Source organism: Pogona vitticeps, chromosome 1 (assembly GCF_051106095.1).
Source record: "Pogona vitticeps strain Pit_001003342236 chromosome 1, PviZW2.1, whole genome shotgun sequence".
Classification (NCBI taxonomy): domain Eukaryota; kingdom Metazoa; phylum Chordata; class Lepidosauria; order Squamata; family Agamidae; genus Pogona; species Pogona vitticeps.
The window spans coordinates 288,466,838-288,481,281 of record NC_135783.1 but is presented as its reverse complement, the minus strand read 5'-3'; the positions used below and the strand labels follow the sequence as shown (position 1 = coordinate 288,481,281).

Below are 14,444 nucleotides of genomic sequence, written 5' to 3'. Positions count from 1 at the left end.
TACCTCGGGAGGTGGTGAGCGCTCAAATGCTGGAAGCATTGAAGAGAAAATTGGACAACCATCTGTCAGATTTGCTTTGACTTGGACCTGCTTTGAGCAGGACTTTAGACTCAATTACCTTATAGGTCCCTTCCAACTCAATTATTCTATGATTCTATGATTTCCAGTCTCTCCTTTTAGGGGTGTTCTTGGACTGTACTCTGGCCCAAGGTTATATAGGCTGGCTTTTCTGTTAGGAGACACAGTGGGGAATCTACCTAATTAAGCTATCCATCCAGTTCTCTCATTCCAAAACATTTGATTCATTTTATGAATTCAACCTACCCCATTACTGCGGACCTTGAGAAGAGTCACTACTCATAAGTTTGCATGCAGAAAACTCAAGTCAGGTTTAGCTAGGAAAGACTCATAGGACCTTAGAGATCCATGGCTAACCAGAGTCTACAATACCAGGCAAGAGAGACCAAGGGTCTAACCTGCTACTTCCTATGTGTCTTTGTATGCTCCTGTTATGCAAGACTGTGATCCTTGCATATCAGGGAACCAAAAATGGGCACCTGTTCTTATCTTACTGGGGTGGCAAGTAGCAGAAGCAAGTGAGTCCAATGTCACGGGGAAGGAGACAGTGAATCTACTCTGCCTGAGTTACAGCTACTGAACCCTACCCTCAAAATAGGTTCAGTAGCTTAGACAGTTCATTGAAAGTTTGGAGCAGAGATGGGCACGAACTGCTAGTTCAGCAATTCGGCACAGTTTCTTTTACTGGCCACACAGCAGATCCAGTTCAGCACCCTGCCCCCTCTGGCAGGTGCTGCCTTCAAGGGGGTACCTGCTGGAAGAGGCGGGGCACTGAACCACAGAGGAGCTGTGTGGATGATAAACGAACTGCGGCAAATCAGCAGTTTGTGCCCCTCTCTAGTTTGGATTAAAACCCAAAGCAATTTCACCAGCCTCTGCAATATCAGAGTCCCTAGCTGCCAGTGCTATCAGGCCCTCTATAATATGATACTCTTTCTCTCATGGTATTTGTGTACCTGTTAGATTTCTTTAAATAACAAATGAACATTGGAAGCCTGCATTGCCCTCTAGCTTTGTTAACAGTAGGAGGAGAAGGTCAGCTGGCCAGAGTTGTGCCTGTTTTATATCAGGAGCCTGCCTTTCCCTGAACAGACATCTTGATCTTTTGCTTTACTTGTCTGAGCTATTCAGGACGATGATGGAAAAGGTGATTCAGAGGCAGGTAACATAACATACAGTGCTTGCTTTGGGTTATGAAAGAACACTGTGTGTGCTGTTGTTTTCCTATACTTCTCTCCCACCTTTAATTTTCTTGTCCTCTCAACCTCGTTGCTTTTGCAAGACAAGTGCTGAGTCATTTCCCAGCTGAGATTGTGCTTGCTGATGCGCTTTCTGTGATACAGTGCCATGGATAATCAAGGTTTCAGGGAAGGTATTCAGACAGAGTGTTCCCTTGTCGTGTTTTCCATCACAGCTGAAACAGGGCAATTATAGACTCAAGTTAAATAAAAAAAAACTCCAGAGGGAAGCAGGAAAACTCAGTGCAGATTTATAACAGCTTCTGTCTACAAAATGAGGAGTATATAAAATGGGAACGAGCAAATAATCCACACATTGTAGGCAGTTATTATTTCTTAATAATTATGTGTCATCACGTTGATTCTGACTTATGGTATCCCTTGCTAAGGTGTTCTAGATGTAGAGTATGCAGATTTCCCTTCTTCTGAATGTGCTCCACCAATTGTAGTGAGCACTAGCTGCCACTAGTAATAGGAATGGACATTTTAGATGCCTCTATACAGTTTTGCCTTAGGCTGAGAAGCATTTAAATGTTTTCCTCCTGGAAGATGATTTTGATTAGCTTCATCAGAAGTGACTTCACTGAGCGACAGTGATTCACAGCTGACAAAATGTCCACCCTCAAGGAATCAATTTTTGTGATGAACTCTAGTTGTTCCCTTTTGTGGCTCAGCTGAAAACAGTTTGATGTCTGAGATGAAGGACAAGATGCCCCTGGGGGGAAAACTCATTGAAATTGTAGTTGAATCTGATTTCAATAAATCGGGTGGCCTATAGGCTAAGTAAATAAATAAATATTTTTTTGTTTTTCAGCATTGGCAGCATCCTCCACTATACCTGAAGACAACAGGTTAGTTTAAGGAAATAATGAACCAGGGACCACTTCCCAGCATCCTTTGTCTGAGGGAACTGTGTTAATCTGCCTAATAAAGCTCTTCCACCCCTGTTCCATGGGCCAAGAGTGGCAGTCAATTCTACCATGTTTTCCCAAAAATATGACAGGGTCTTATATTATTTTTTGCTCCAAAAATGCATTAGGGCTTATTTTCAGGAGATGTTTTATTTTTTTCATGTACAACAATCTACATTTATTCAGATACAGTCATGTCATCTTCTGGTTGCTGCACAATGGTGGAGGGCGAGGTTTCACTTAACTGGGGCTTAATTTTGGGGTAGGGCTTAAACAGTGGTGCCTCACAAGATGAATGCCTCGCAGGACAAAAAACCCGCAAGACGAATGGTGTTGGCAATGGGCTTGATGACTCACAAGATGAATGTTCCTATGGCTGTGCTTTGCAAGACGAATGTTTTCCATTTTTTGTTCCTGCCCTATGTTTGCTGATTTTTAAATGTTTTTCTATGATGTTTAAAAAGTTAAAGTTTTTTGACTGAAGTTTTTGAAATCATCTGCACAATATGTATGGCTTTAAAGAGCACTTAATAAACCCTTTGTAAACCAAATTTGACTTTGTCTAACTTTTTTTGCCCATAGGAACGCATTAATTAGATTTAAATGCATTCTTATGGGAAAATGCGTTTCGCAAGATGAATTTTTCGCAAGACAACATTAACCGTGGAACGAATTAAATTTGTGTTGCTAGGTACCACTGTATTATGGGCATCCTGAAAAATCATACGGTACTAGGGCTTATTTTCAGGTTAGGTCTTATTTTCAGGGAAACAGGGTAACTTCAACGCTGGCAGGGAAACAATATCATTGGCCAGCTTAAACAGGGCAGGTCATGAGGCACTAACAATTTAGTCCTTCCTCACCCCATCATCTGCTGCTTGAAGTAACTGCCTCTGCTCAAAGGCTTGGCCAGACTTGTGCCTTCTAAGCAATCTCACTAATGAAGACAGGGATTAAAAATCGGGTAGATATGTTACTAAAGGACAAATGACAGGATAGTTATTAGATATTTCAAAATAATTTTCTTCAAAAAGCAGCCACTGGCAATTATTTCACTATCACAAGCCCACTTCAGATCCCTCACCCCTCACTGCTCTTCGTCATGGAGGTAACAACATACATGTTTGTTTGTTTGTTTGTTTGTTTAAAAATGTTAACCATCCAGAGTAACACTGGGTTAGATGACTGGTATAAAAATTGAATAAATAAATAAATAAAATAAATGCAGGCCTCATTCTCACGCCTGGGTGTTAAGTGGAAAATGCTAAGAGCCCACATTTTTTTTCTTTGAGGAGTCATGTAAAAAAAAGAGAAAGAAGTGGCACCACAAAGGTTTTCTGGGAAGAAATCCAGCATTGTGCCAGTATTTTCTTTTTACTGACCCTCTTTTCTTGCCTTCAACAATGGCCTAATCTCTGCAGACGTTAGGGGAAGACAGTGCTGATTTCCACACCATGAAAAGCCCCACCTGCCATTTTAGCTGATCCAGATGCTGCTAAAGACTCAAAGGACATCTGGCTGTATGCTATTATTTTTTTTATCTAGTTGGCTGACAACCTTGAAGATAAGATAAAATGTGTATACTGTAATACCTTGTGAAATCTGGAATAAAAGGTTAATCATAAAACCCTGAAGTATCTTTCTACACATATCATGGGTAGCACTCAAATATGATCTTACATTTTCCCCTCAAATATTTATAAAGATGATGACCTTGATGCGAAAGAAATTTTTTTATTATAAAATATAATCCACAGCTATTTAGGAAACTAAATAGGTTAAACTAAACTTGTTGAAGGAACAGAATGTACTGTGGTTCATGCACCTCTTGATACTACCCTTGTGCAAAGAATTATCTCTCTACCAGAGACAAGAGGCCGAGCATGGCTTTATAAACAGTATTCTACATTAGCCATTTATTAAAGACAAGTGGAAACTGACAGAGTTCTAATATTGCCTAAATGCAATTCCAGGTTTCATTATCCAGTCCTTCTAATGTACAAGGCACTTGCAATATCTTGTTCATTTTCACATTAATAATATCTGGATGACGTACTTCAAGAAGAAGAAACATCTTAGACTATTGATAAAATTGGGGGAAGAAACATCAGTAATTTAAGATATGCAGATAATACTATCTTACTAGCATAAAGCAGTAATGACTTAGGTAAAGTAAAAGAAGAAAGTGCCAAAGCAGAATTGCAGCTGAACATTAAGTAGACCAAAATCATAACTACAAAATGACTACAGATTTTGACAATGAAGAAATTGAAATAGAGATTTTGTATACCTTGGTTCAATCATCAATTCAAAGGGAGACTGCAGCCAAGAAATCAGAAGGAGACTGAGAATAGGAAGGGCAGCAAAGAAGGAACAAGAAAAGATTATCAACTGTAAGGATGAGTGATTAGAGACTAAGACCAAGATCATCCACACTATTGTATGCTTGATCACTATATATGGATGAGGATGCTGGAGAGTGAAGAAATCAAACCGGGGGGGGGGGGGGGAAGAGATTTTTTGAAATATGGTACTGAAGGAGAGCTTTGCAGATCCCATGTACTGCCGGGAAGATGAACAAGTGGAACCTAGAGCAAATCAAGCCTATCTCTGGAGGCAAAAGTTTTGAAACTGAGGCTGTCCTACTTTGGGCACATCATGAGAAGGCAAGATTCTCTGGAAAACGCAATAATGTTGGAAAGGTCGATGGCAGCAGGAAAAAAGGAAGACCAAATATAAAATGGATTGACTCCCTAAATGGAACCACAAATTTGAATTTACAAGAGCTGAGTTAGGGCTGTTGAGGACAGGACATTCACAGGGGCACTCTTGGTGGTGACTTAATAGCACCTAACAAGAATAACAGACTTCAATTGCTCTGTTTTGACACTGCACATATGTTTGTGAGTGCACGTGTGTGCACACACATGCACACAACAATTTGATTTTGTGCATATCTATGGACAGGGAACTGAAAATCATTATTTTCGATCTGAAAAAAAAATTGAAAATCATTATTTTCAATCTAACTGCAGAGGAGAATGAAACAAAGGGGAAGTAATTGCATTACTGAAATTAATTTTGCCCATTCAACGCCCTTGAATGGGAAGAGCAAAACCCCAGTTGTTGACCACATACTTTTGATACAGAAAACCAAGTTCAGTCCCTGGTGTCTGTAGATGGGAATGGAAAGATAACTTCTTAAAACCCTGGAGAGTCCCTGTCAGACATTGCAGATAATACCAAGCGAGAGGTACGTGTGCGATAGCTGCCAAGGTTTCTGCAAACAAAGAAATAAACTACCCTTTCTAGAGTCTAGTGTGGCCTGCTGTGCTAACGGATGGTGAACATTACTGGTTGGCTTGATTGCCATTAATTACCTATAATGCTGGTCTGTCACACATATACGAAAACCTATCAGTATAGGTCCTTGGAGTTACAATTTCTTGCCGTGCAGAGAATTTTTTTCAGATCTGGAATGTAGCCAGATGAAAGAAAGCTCGAGGCTTGCTATGATTGATTTGACTGATTCTTCTTGAGCATTAACATTGCTTGCATGCTTTTCCAATGCTGCTCTACCTGCATGTTTGTTACTAGACAGATATTACCAAAAAGGGACTCGGTTGTTAGCAAAGAAAATAATCCTTGTGGACTTTCTCCCATGTAGCGCACCTGGCAACAAGAACTGATACTTAAATGGGGAATGCGGGAGGGGGGGGGAGAAAAAAAGCATAACTATTTAGGAAGGAGAAATAGCTGCTCTTCTGTAGGAGAAGGGGGAAGGGAATTAATGTGAAAATGTGTTTTACAACATTTTAAAGCAATATTTGAGGCACATGTCTCCCCCGGGGGTGTGTGTCAAAATCTAATTGTTAGCTCCAGCTAGAGCAATAACATATAAATACGTACCGTCAATTCTGAAGACCCTACCAGGAATTTTTTAGGTATAATGTACTTAGATAGCTTGGATAGCTGTGGTAACAGATTCTCTGGGTTGAAACTGCTGCTGCTAAACACCAGATTAGTAAAAGGAAAAACAGCAGCCTTCCAGGACTTGGTAATGGATGAGCAGGTTGATCTGGCTTATATAACAGAGCCTTGGTTGGAGGAGGCTGAGGGTGTCAATCTCACCCAGCTTTGTCCACCAGGATTCTCTGTGCAGCAGCAAACAAGACCTTGGGGGGTGCAGGGAGGTGGAGTTGCAGTGGTCTATCGTGATTCTGTTCCCTTGATGAGATGCCAAATCTCCCAGTTTGCCAGGTTTGAATGTGTGTATTTGAAAGTGGAAGCCAAAATCACTCAGATCCACTCTGACCTGCATGCTGCAGTTAATACAGGTCCTATAGATGTAAGTGTGACGGCAAGAGGAGAAGGGGACGACCGAGGATGAGATGGCTGGACAGTGTCTGCGAAGCAACCAACATGAATTTGACACAACTCCGGGAGGCAGTGGAAGATAGGAGGGCCTGGCGTGCTCTGGTCCATGGGGTCACGAAGAGTCGGACACGACTAAACAACTAAACACACACACATAGATGTAACTATAGCTCCTGCTTGTTCGGTGTTGTTGGATAAGTTTTAGTTTTTGTAGCCTGACAATGTAGACAGGACTCTTGGAGAGGTGAAGGCTGCCACTTGTCTCCTAGATCCTTGCCCTTCCTGGCTTATTAAAGCTGCCAGAGAGGGACTGGCCAAGTGGGTCCAAGGGGTAGTGAATGCTTCCTTGCAGCAGGGCAGCCCAGTGTGCTTAAAGGAGGCATTGATAAGATCCTTATTTTAAAAATCTTCCTTGGACCCCACAGTACTGGATAATTACCAGCCAGTCTCTAATATCCCATTCTTGGGCAAGGTCCTGGAGTGGGTTGTAAGTTCTCAGCTCCAGGGGTTCCTAGATGAGACAGATTATCTAGATCCATTTAAATCTAGCTTCAGGCCTGGTTACGGGATGGAGACTGCTTTGGTTGCAAGGAACTGGATAGGGGGAGTGTGTCCCTGTTGGTTTTGCTGGACCTCTCAGTGGCTTTCGATATCATCAACCATGGTACCCTTCTGGGCTGTATCTCTGGGATGGGACTTGGAGGAATTGTTTTACCGTGGCTCCGGTTCTGTTTGATACCTTTGGCTGACCTTTGGCTTGTGGTGTCCCTCAGGGATCTGTTTTGTCTCCTATGCTATTTAACATTTACCTGAAACGATTAGTAGACGTTGTCCGGAGTTTGGGGTTCAGTGTCATCAGTATGCTGATGACACGTAACTCTATTTCGCCTTGCCATCTAAATCCAAAGAAGCTGTTTCAGTTCTAGAGCAGTGTCTGGTGTCAGTAATAGACTGGACGAGGTTGAATAAACTGAAATTTAATCCAGATAAGACAGAGGTGCTCCTGGTCAGTCGAAAAGTAGATTAAGGAATAGATTTGCAGCCTGAGCTGGATGGAGTTACACGCCCTCTGAAAACACAGGTGCACAGCTAGGGGGTGTTCCTGGATTCATCTCTGACCCTGGATGGCCAAGTTTTGGCAATGGCCGGGAGTGCCTTTGCCAAAACTAGTGTGCCAGCTGTGCCCGTTTCTTGAGAGGGCTGATCTGGGCATGGTGACACATGCCCTGGTTACATCTCAGCTCGATTACTGTAATACACTCTACATGGGGTTGCATTTGGAAAGTGTTCAGAAACTCAAGAGGGTCCAATTTGCAGCAGCCAGATTGCTGACTAGGGCTGGTTACAGAGATCATCTCTCTCTCTCTCTCTCTCTCTCTCTCTCTCTCTCTCTCTCTCTCTCTCACACACACACACACACACACACACACACACACACACACACATGGTTACAGCAGCTCCACTGACTTCTGATCTGTTTCTGGGCACAATTCAAAGGGCTAGCTTTAACCTATAAAGTCCTAAATGGCTTGGTTCCAAACTATCTAAAAGACTGCATGTCTCTCTATGAGCCTGCCTAGGGTTTAAGATCATCAAAAGAAGCCCATCTCTCAGTCCGCAACCTTCACAGGTGCACTTGGTTGGGACACGGGAGAGGGCCCTCTCTGTTGCTGCTCCCAGATTCCGGAACTCCCTTCCACGGAGAGCTAGGCTGCCCCCATCATTGTTGTCCTTCCTCAAGCAGGCGAAGACCTTTCTCTTCAGGCAGGCTTTCCCTTAATAACTGGTAATCTGAGAGGGTTTTTTTAAAAAAAAATGAATTGTGGGGCTCTGTTGTTTTATATGTGTTTTAGTATTGATTTTATTACTGTTTTTAATATAACACTTCTTTGATTCTTTTTTAGTATTTGTATAACTACTTTTTTTAGCTTTTAAATATTGTCTTTTTAATGATGTATGCCACCTTCAGTTCTTTTGAAGGAGAAAGGTGGTATAATTTTTTTAAAAATGAAATAAAATAAATAAGAAGTGGCTAACCAGTCTCCTCCTCTGATGGTGGGACTGTGGAGCTTGCACAGGACTATACAGGTGGCAGGCCATGTAGCCCCATCAGTCACATTCTTGCTGGGTGATTTCAGCCGGCCCTTTTCCGCAAAGCAGTATGCAAGTCGAACTCCTAGTCCCTGGCTTCACAGCCAGGTGTTCCAATCAATCAAGCTATAATAGCTCACCCCAACTTGTGAAGATCCATAGAATTAATAGAACTTACATCATTGTTGAGTTACCGAGTTCCCATTAATTCCATAGGTCTACTCTGTTTGGGACTAACAATTTTCTTTATGCCAATGAGTGGGCATATTGGTCCTCTATTCCCCCTTAAATGTTCCTATTATGTGCCTGCCATATTGTAAACCTGATGACATAGCCACCCTTTAATTCTATTTCTTGTAAAAGGCTCTGTTTTAAAAGTGCTTCAAAAACAACAATTCCTCTTCTACTGGTGCCTTAAGATGCCATATTGCAGCTTTCTCTGTATCCCAAAGCCTTCCAAGCACTGTCAGTCTACGGAGGCTGCAGGGAGATGAGAAAAAAGACCTCGGCTATCCCCTTCCCTAGTGCCAAAGTGCCAAGGCATCTGTGGGTCATAAAAATGCATCAGCACCTACTGCCTGGATTGCCAGGTGAGCATTAACTGTGACATGAACAGCAGGAAATATTAATAGAAAGTGGATTGAATTTTAAGAACAAATAATATGGTACTGCACACCAAACGATGTCCTGCTGCCAGAAAAGAGGCATTCTTTGAAGTGAAGGAGCTGCTTTTGTTCCTTTCACAGAGTCAGCGAAGGCCCCCTGCGTTGCCAGCAGTTACAAGCCAACTCAATTGGCCCATTTATTTTTTCTGAAACCCTGTGGGTTCCTTTTGCCATTAAAGAAAAGGGTTTTAGGGAACATAGGAGGGGGGGGGAGGCACAGAGATGCAGTAATGTGCGTAGAGACATGGAAGGCTTCATAACAAGAACTGAGCTGGACCGAAGAAGAAGAGGCAAAGCACAAATGTTGCCCTGCAAGGAATCTTTGCTCCTTCTGAAGGGTTTCATTTAGTTACAACTCTGTTTTCTATTCTAACGACAATTGATTAGACCAGTGATCATGGAACTCAGTCCAACCCATGGCAAGGATTCGATCCGTCATTCCTGCCACTGCCATCTTTTATTTTTGTTGCAGCAAAAAGTGTCTTTAAAAAAGGAAAAATTGGGGGAGGGAGGGAAAAGCAAACAAGAAGAGAGTGAAGGACATTCCAACAAGTAAGAGGATCCCAAAATGTTAAAGCCTTTATAGGCTAAAATCAAAATCTTGGGCCTGGCCCAGAAAGAAACAGGAAGCCAATGCAGGCAAGCCAGCGCCAGAGAGAGGTGATCAAACTTGTTCACAGTCGAGACTGGTGTGACTACCACATTCTGCACCTGATGGAGTCTCCTGGTCTGCTTCAAGGGCAGTCCCACGTAGAAAGTGTTACAATAGTTGATCTTTGAGATCACCATTAAGATATCATTAAGGGAATGGCACAGGGAAGTCTGGGATATTGCAATTAATGATAAACTTACTTGTAATATTAAAGTTAAGAGGAGATAAACATGAGAATAAAGGTATATGGACAGAATTTATTGATATTTTACTGATAAAGGGGAAAAGACAAAGTATTACATATAAGTCTATACAATTTTGGAAAGGGAAGGAGATCCCAGAAGGGTAACTGGTTCAAGTGGTTACTCCCTAATGACAGGGTGCACAATGTACATCATCTGTCTTTTGCTTTAAGTTTAAGTTAATTAATTAGGTGTTTTAATGTTGGTTATTTTTAGAGGTTCCTAGTATGATACAGTAGATAGAGTGATGGATTCTATCTACTGCATGGAGAACAGAGTTTGAATCCCTGCTCAGCCATGGAAACTGACTGGGGAAGTGGAATCGGTGAAACCATGTCTTAAATATCTCTCTTACCTTGAAAACCCTGTTAGGGTCACTATAAGTCAGTTCTGATTTGACAGCACATAACAACATTTTTATGAAGTTAAAAAGAAAAAACTGAAAAGGAAGAGAACCTAAGCCCCTGTGCTAGGTAGATATATATATAGCACAGGGGCTTATGTTCTCTTCCTTTTCAGTTTTTTCTTTTTATACTGTATATATGAAGTCCAGTGGTCTTAGACTGCTCAGAATAAGTGATCTCATAAGCAAAACAACAGGGAATGTTCATGCTACATTTGAGGTTTCCCTGGCTTCCAGCTCAGACTGGAAAAAAGAACCACAGTGTCTGTTCTGGGAAAATGCTTTTGGAATTTCCCATATCTGATCACAACATTGTAAAAGGTTGCAAGAACTAGAACATATTTTTTTCCATGACTTAATAGTCAAAATAATGATATTAATAACAAATATTAATGAATGGGTGGCGAAAGCACCAAACAATGTTTTAAAAATTCCCAGAGTTCCTAATCTTTATAGTTTGGCCATGATAAGTTTTTTTTTTAAAGCATTCATGATCGATCCATTAGTCCTTCTGGACAAATGTTCTTTCTCTTGGAGTACGTAGTTATTATTATTATTATTATTATTATTATTATTATTATTATTATTATTATTATTATTATTATTATTATTATTATTATTATTATTATTATTATTATTATTATTATTATTATTTATTTATTTATTTAATTTATATGCCGCCCACTCTACCCAGAGGTCTCTGGGCGGCTTACAATAATTAAAATTCAGTACAATAAAATGATTAAAATACAATTAAAATACAATTAAAATACAATTAAAATTGCCATCATCAGGACCCACAGTTGTTATTTCAATTAAAAGCCTTCTGGAACAGGAAGGTTTTGACCTGGCGCCGAAATGTCGTCAACGTCGGCGCCAGACGGATTTCAGTTGGGAGGGCGTTCCATAGTCTGGGGGCAGCTGCCGAGAAGGCCCTTTGTCTACAAGCCATCCCTCTTACCTCTTTGAGGGATGGCTCTTTCAAAAGGGCCCCCTGGCTAGATCTTAACTGCCGGGTAGGCTCATATGGAAGGAGGCGGTCCTTCAAGTATCCAGGGCCCAAGCCGTTTAGGGCTTTATATGTCAAAACAAGCACTTTGAATTGGGCTCGGGCAGCAACTGGTAACCAATGTAAATTGAACAGAATCGGCTTGATGTGATCTCTAGCGGCTCCACCACTCACCAGCCGCGCAGCTCGATTCTGGACCAGTTGCAGTCGCCGGACCGTCTTCAAAGGCAGCCCCACGTAGAGCGCATTGCAATAATCTATACGAGATGTTACCAGTGCGTGTGTAACTGTCATGAGACTCCGCTTGTCCAGGTAGGGCCGCAGCTGGTATAATTTCCGCAGCTGAAGGAAGGCGCCTCTGGCCACCGAGTCCACCTGGGCTTCCAAAGTTAGACTGGGGTCCAGGAGCACCCCCAGGCTGCGGACCCTGTCCCTTAGGGGGAGTGTAACCCCATTCAGGGCAGGGAAATGGCCCTCCAACCTGTCCGGCGAAGCACCCACTAACAGCACTTCCGTCTTGTCTGGATTGAGTTTCAATTTATTAACCCTCATCCAGTCCATTATCAGGTCCAGACACGAGTTCAGCACAGAAACCGCCTCACCTGGATTGGTGGAAAACGAGAGGTAGAGCTGAGTGTCGTCAGCATATTGCTGACTCCTCAGCCCAAACCTCCTGATGACCTCTCCCAGCGGTTTCATGTAGATGTTAAACAGCATGGGGGACAGTATCGAGCCCTGAGGAACCCCATGACATAAATGCCATGGGGCAGAGCAACTGTCCCCCAGCACCACCCTCTGGACACGGTCAGCTAGGAAGGAGCGGAACCACCGTAAAACAGTGCCCCCAACTCCTAACCCAGCCAGCCTATCCAGAAGGACACCATGGTCGATGGTGTCGAAAGCCGCTGAGAGGTCCAGGAGTATCAACAGGGTCACACTCCCCCTGTCTCTCTCCCGGCAAAGGTCATCGTACAGGGCGACCAAGGCAGTCTCTGTACCAAAACCCGGCCTGAAACCTGATTGAAATGGATCCAGAAAATCCGTTTCATCCAGCAGCGCCTGGAGTTGCCCGGCCACAACCCGCTCCAACACCTTGCCCAAATAAGGGAGGTTCGCCACTGGTCGGTAGTTAACCACCAGCCTTGGGTCCAGGTTAGGCTTTTTAAGGAGTGGTCGAATTACCGCCTCTTTCAAGGCGGTAGGGACCACTCCCTCTCTCAAAGAGGCGTTCACGGCCTCCTGGACCCAGGTGCGAACCCCCCTGGCAGAACTTCCGATTAGCCAAGATGGGCAAGGGTCGAGCAGCGTGGTGGTAGAACGGACAGATCCAAGCACCTTGTCCACATCCTCGGGTCTCAACAATTGAAACTCATCCATTAAAGTTTGACCTAAGCACGGCACACTGGACACATCTTCCGATTTTGCAGTAACAGTGGAGTCCAGCCCACTGCGAATCTGAGTGATTTTTTCCTCAAAATGAATAGCAAACTCGTCACAGCGAGCTGATGAGCAGTCCGGGACCTCCACCGGATTTCCCGGTTGAAGAAGATCCCGGACCACCCGAAACAGCTCTGCTGGACGACATTCTGAGGAAGCAATGCGGCTGGAGAAATATTGCCGTTTCGCCAGCCGTATTGCCACGAAATAGGCCCGATAATGGGCTCTAAGTCGTGTTCGATCGGATTCCCAGCGGGACTTCCTCCACCTGCGCTCCAGCCGTCTCCCCTCTCGCTTCATCGCCCGCAGTTCAGAAGTATACCAAGGAGCTGTCTGGGCTCGGCGAGCAGGGAGAGGGCGCTTAGGCGCAATCGTGTCAACCGCCCGGGTCATCTCCCTATTCCATAGGGTGACCTGAGCTTCGACAGGAGCGCCGACCATATCAGACGGATAATCCCCCAGAGCATTCAGGAAACCATCCGGATCCATTAGTCTCCGGGGGCGGATCATCTTAATCGATCCCCCACCCTTGCAGAGGGAAGAAGAAGCTAATAGACTGAACTTGACCAGGAAGTGGTCTGACCATGACAATGGGGTCACAACCAGCCCCTCCACATCCAAACCACCACCTTCCAGTCCCGTTGAGAAAACCAGGTCCAAGGTATGGCCCTTCTCATGTGTCGGGCCGATGACACATTGAGACAGCCCCATGGTTGTCATGGCGGCCATGAAGTCCTGAGCCGCCCCAGTCAAGGCAGCCTCGGCATGGATGTTGAAGTCTCCCAGCACCAACAGCCTGGGAGTCCTCAACACCAGGTCCGAGACGACCTCCGTCAGCTCAGGTAGGGAGACTGTTGGTACGCAGCAGGGTGGGCGGTACACCAACAGAATCCCTAATCTGTCTCGTGAGCCCAACACACAATACAGGCCCTCAAGACCTCCTCTCAAAGGGATAGGAATCCTGGTCAAGGAGATAGAACTCCTATAGACTATAGCAACTCCCCCTCCCCGACCCTCCGAGCGACACTGGTGCTGGACTGAGTACCCAGGAGGACACAGCTGGGAGAGGGGGACACCACCTTCCTCTCCCACCCAGGTCTCAGTAATGCATGCCAGGTCAGCACCCTCATCCAGAATTACATCATGGATGAGGGCAGTCTTATTTTGTACTGACCTGGCGTTCATCAACAGCACCGTGTGGCTCGAGGGTTTGCTGATATGGTCGCCTGATACCATCTGGTTGGAGGTAGGACTAGAAGAGGGGATAGATGTAAGATATCTAACCTCTCTTCTCCTACGCGGGCATGTTCTACCCCCACCGCCATTCCTTCCCCTACCCAG

General features: G+C 43.9%; 1 long non-coding RNA gene across 1 annotated transcript in view; it reads left to right on the top strand.

Moving 5' to 3' along the window:
- Positions 1–1,115: 1,115 nt before the first annotated feature.
- The window catches only part of LOC110081457 (uncharacterized), a 60,730-nt gene continuing 47,401 nt past the window's right edge, over positions 1,116–14,444 (top strand). The window contains exons 1-2 of the long non-coding RNA XR_002300964.3: positions 1,116–1,240; positions 2,131–2,167. This is a non-coding gene — a long non-coding RNA (uncharacterized LOC110081457). The remainder of the gene's footprint in view (positions 1,241–2,130; positions 2,168–14,444) is intronic.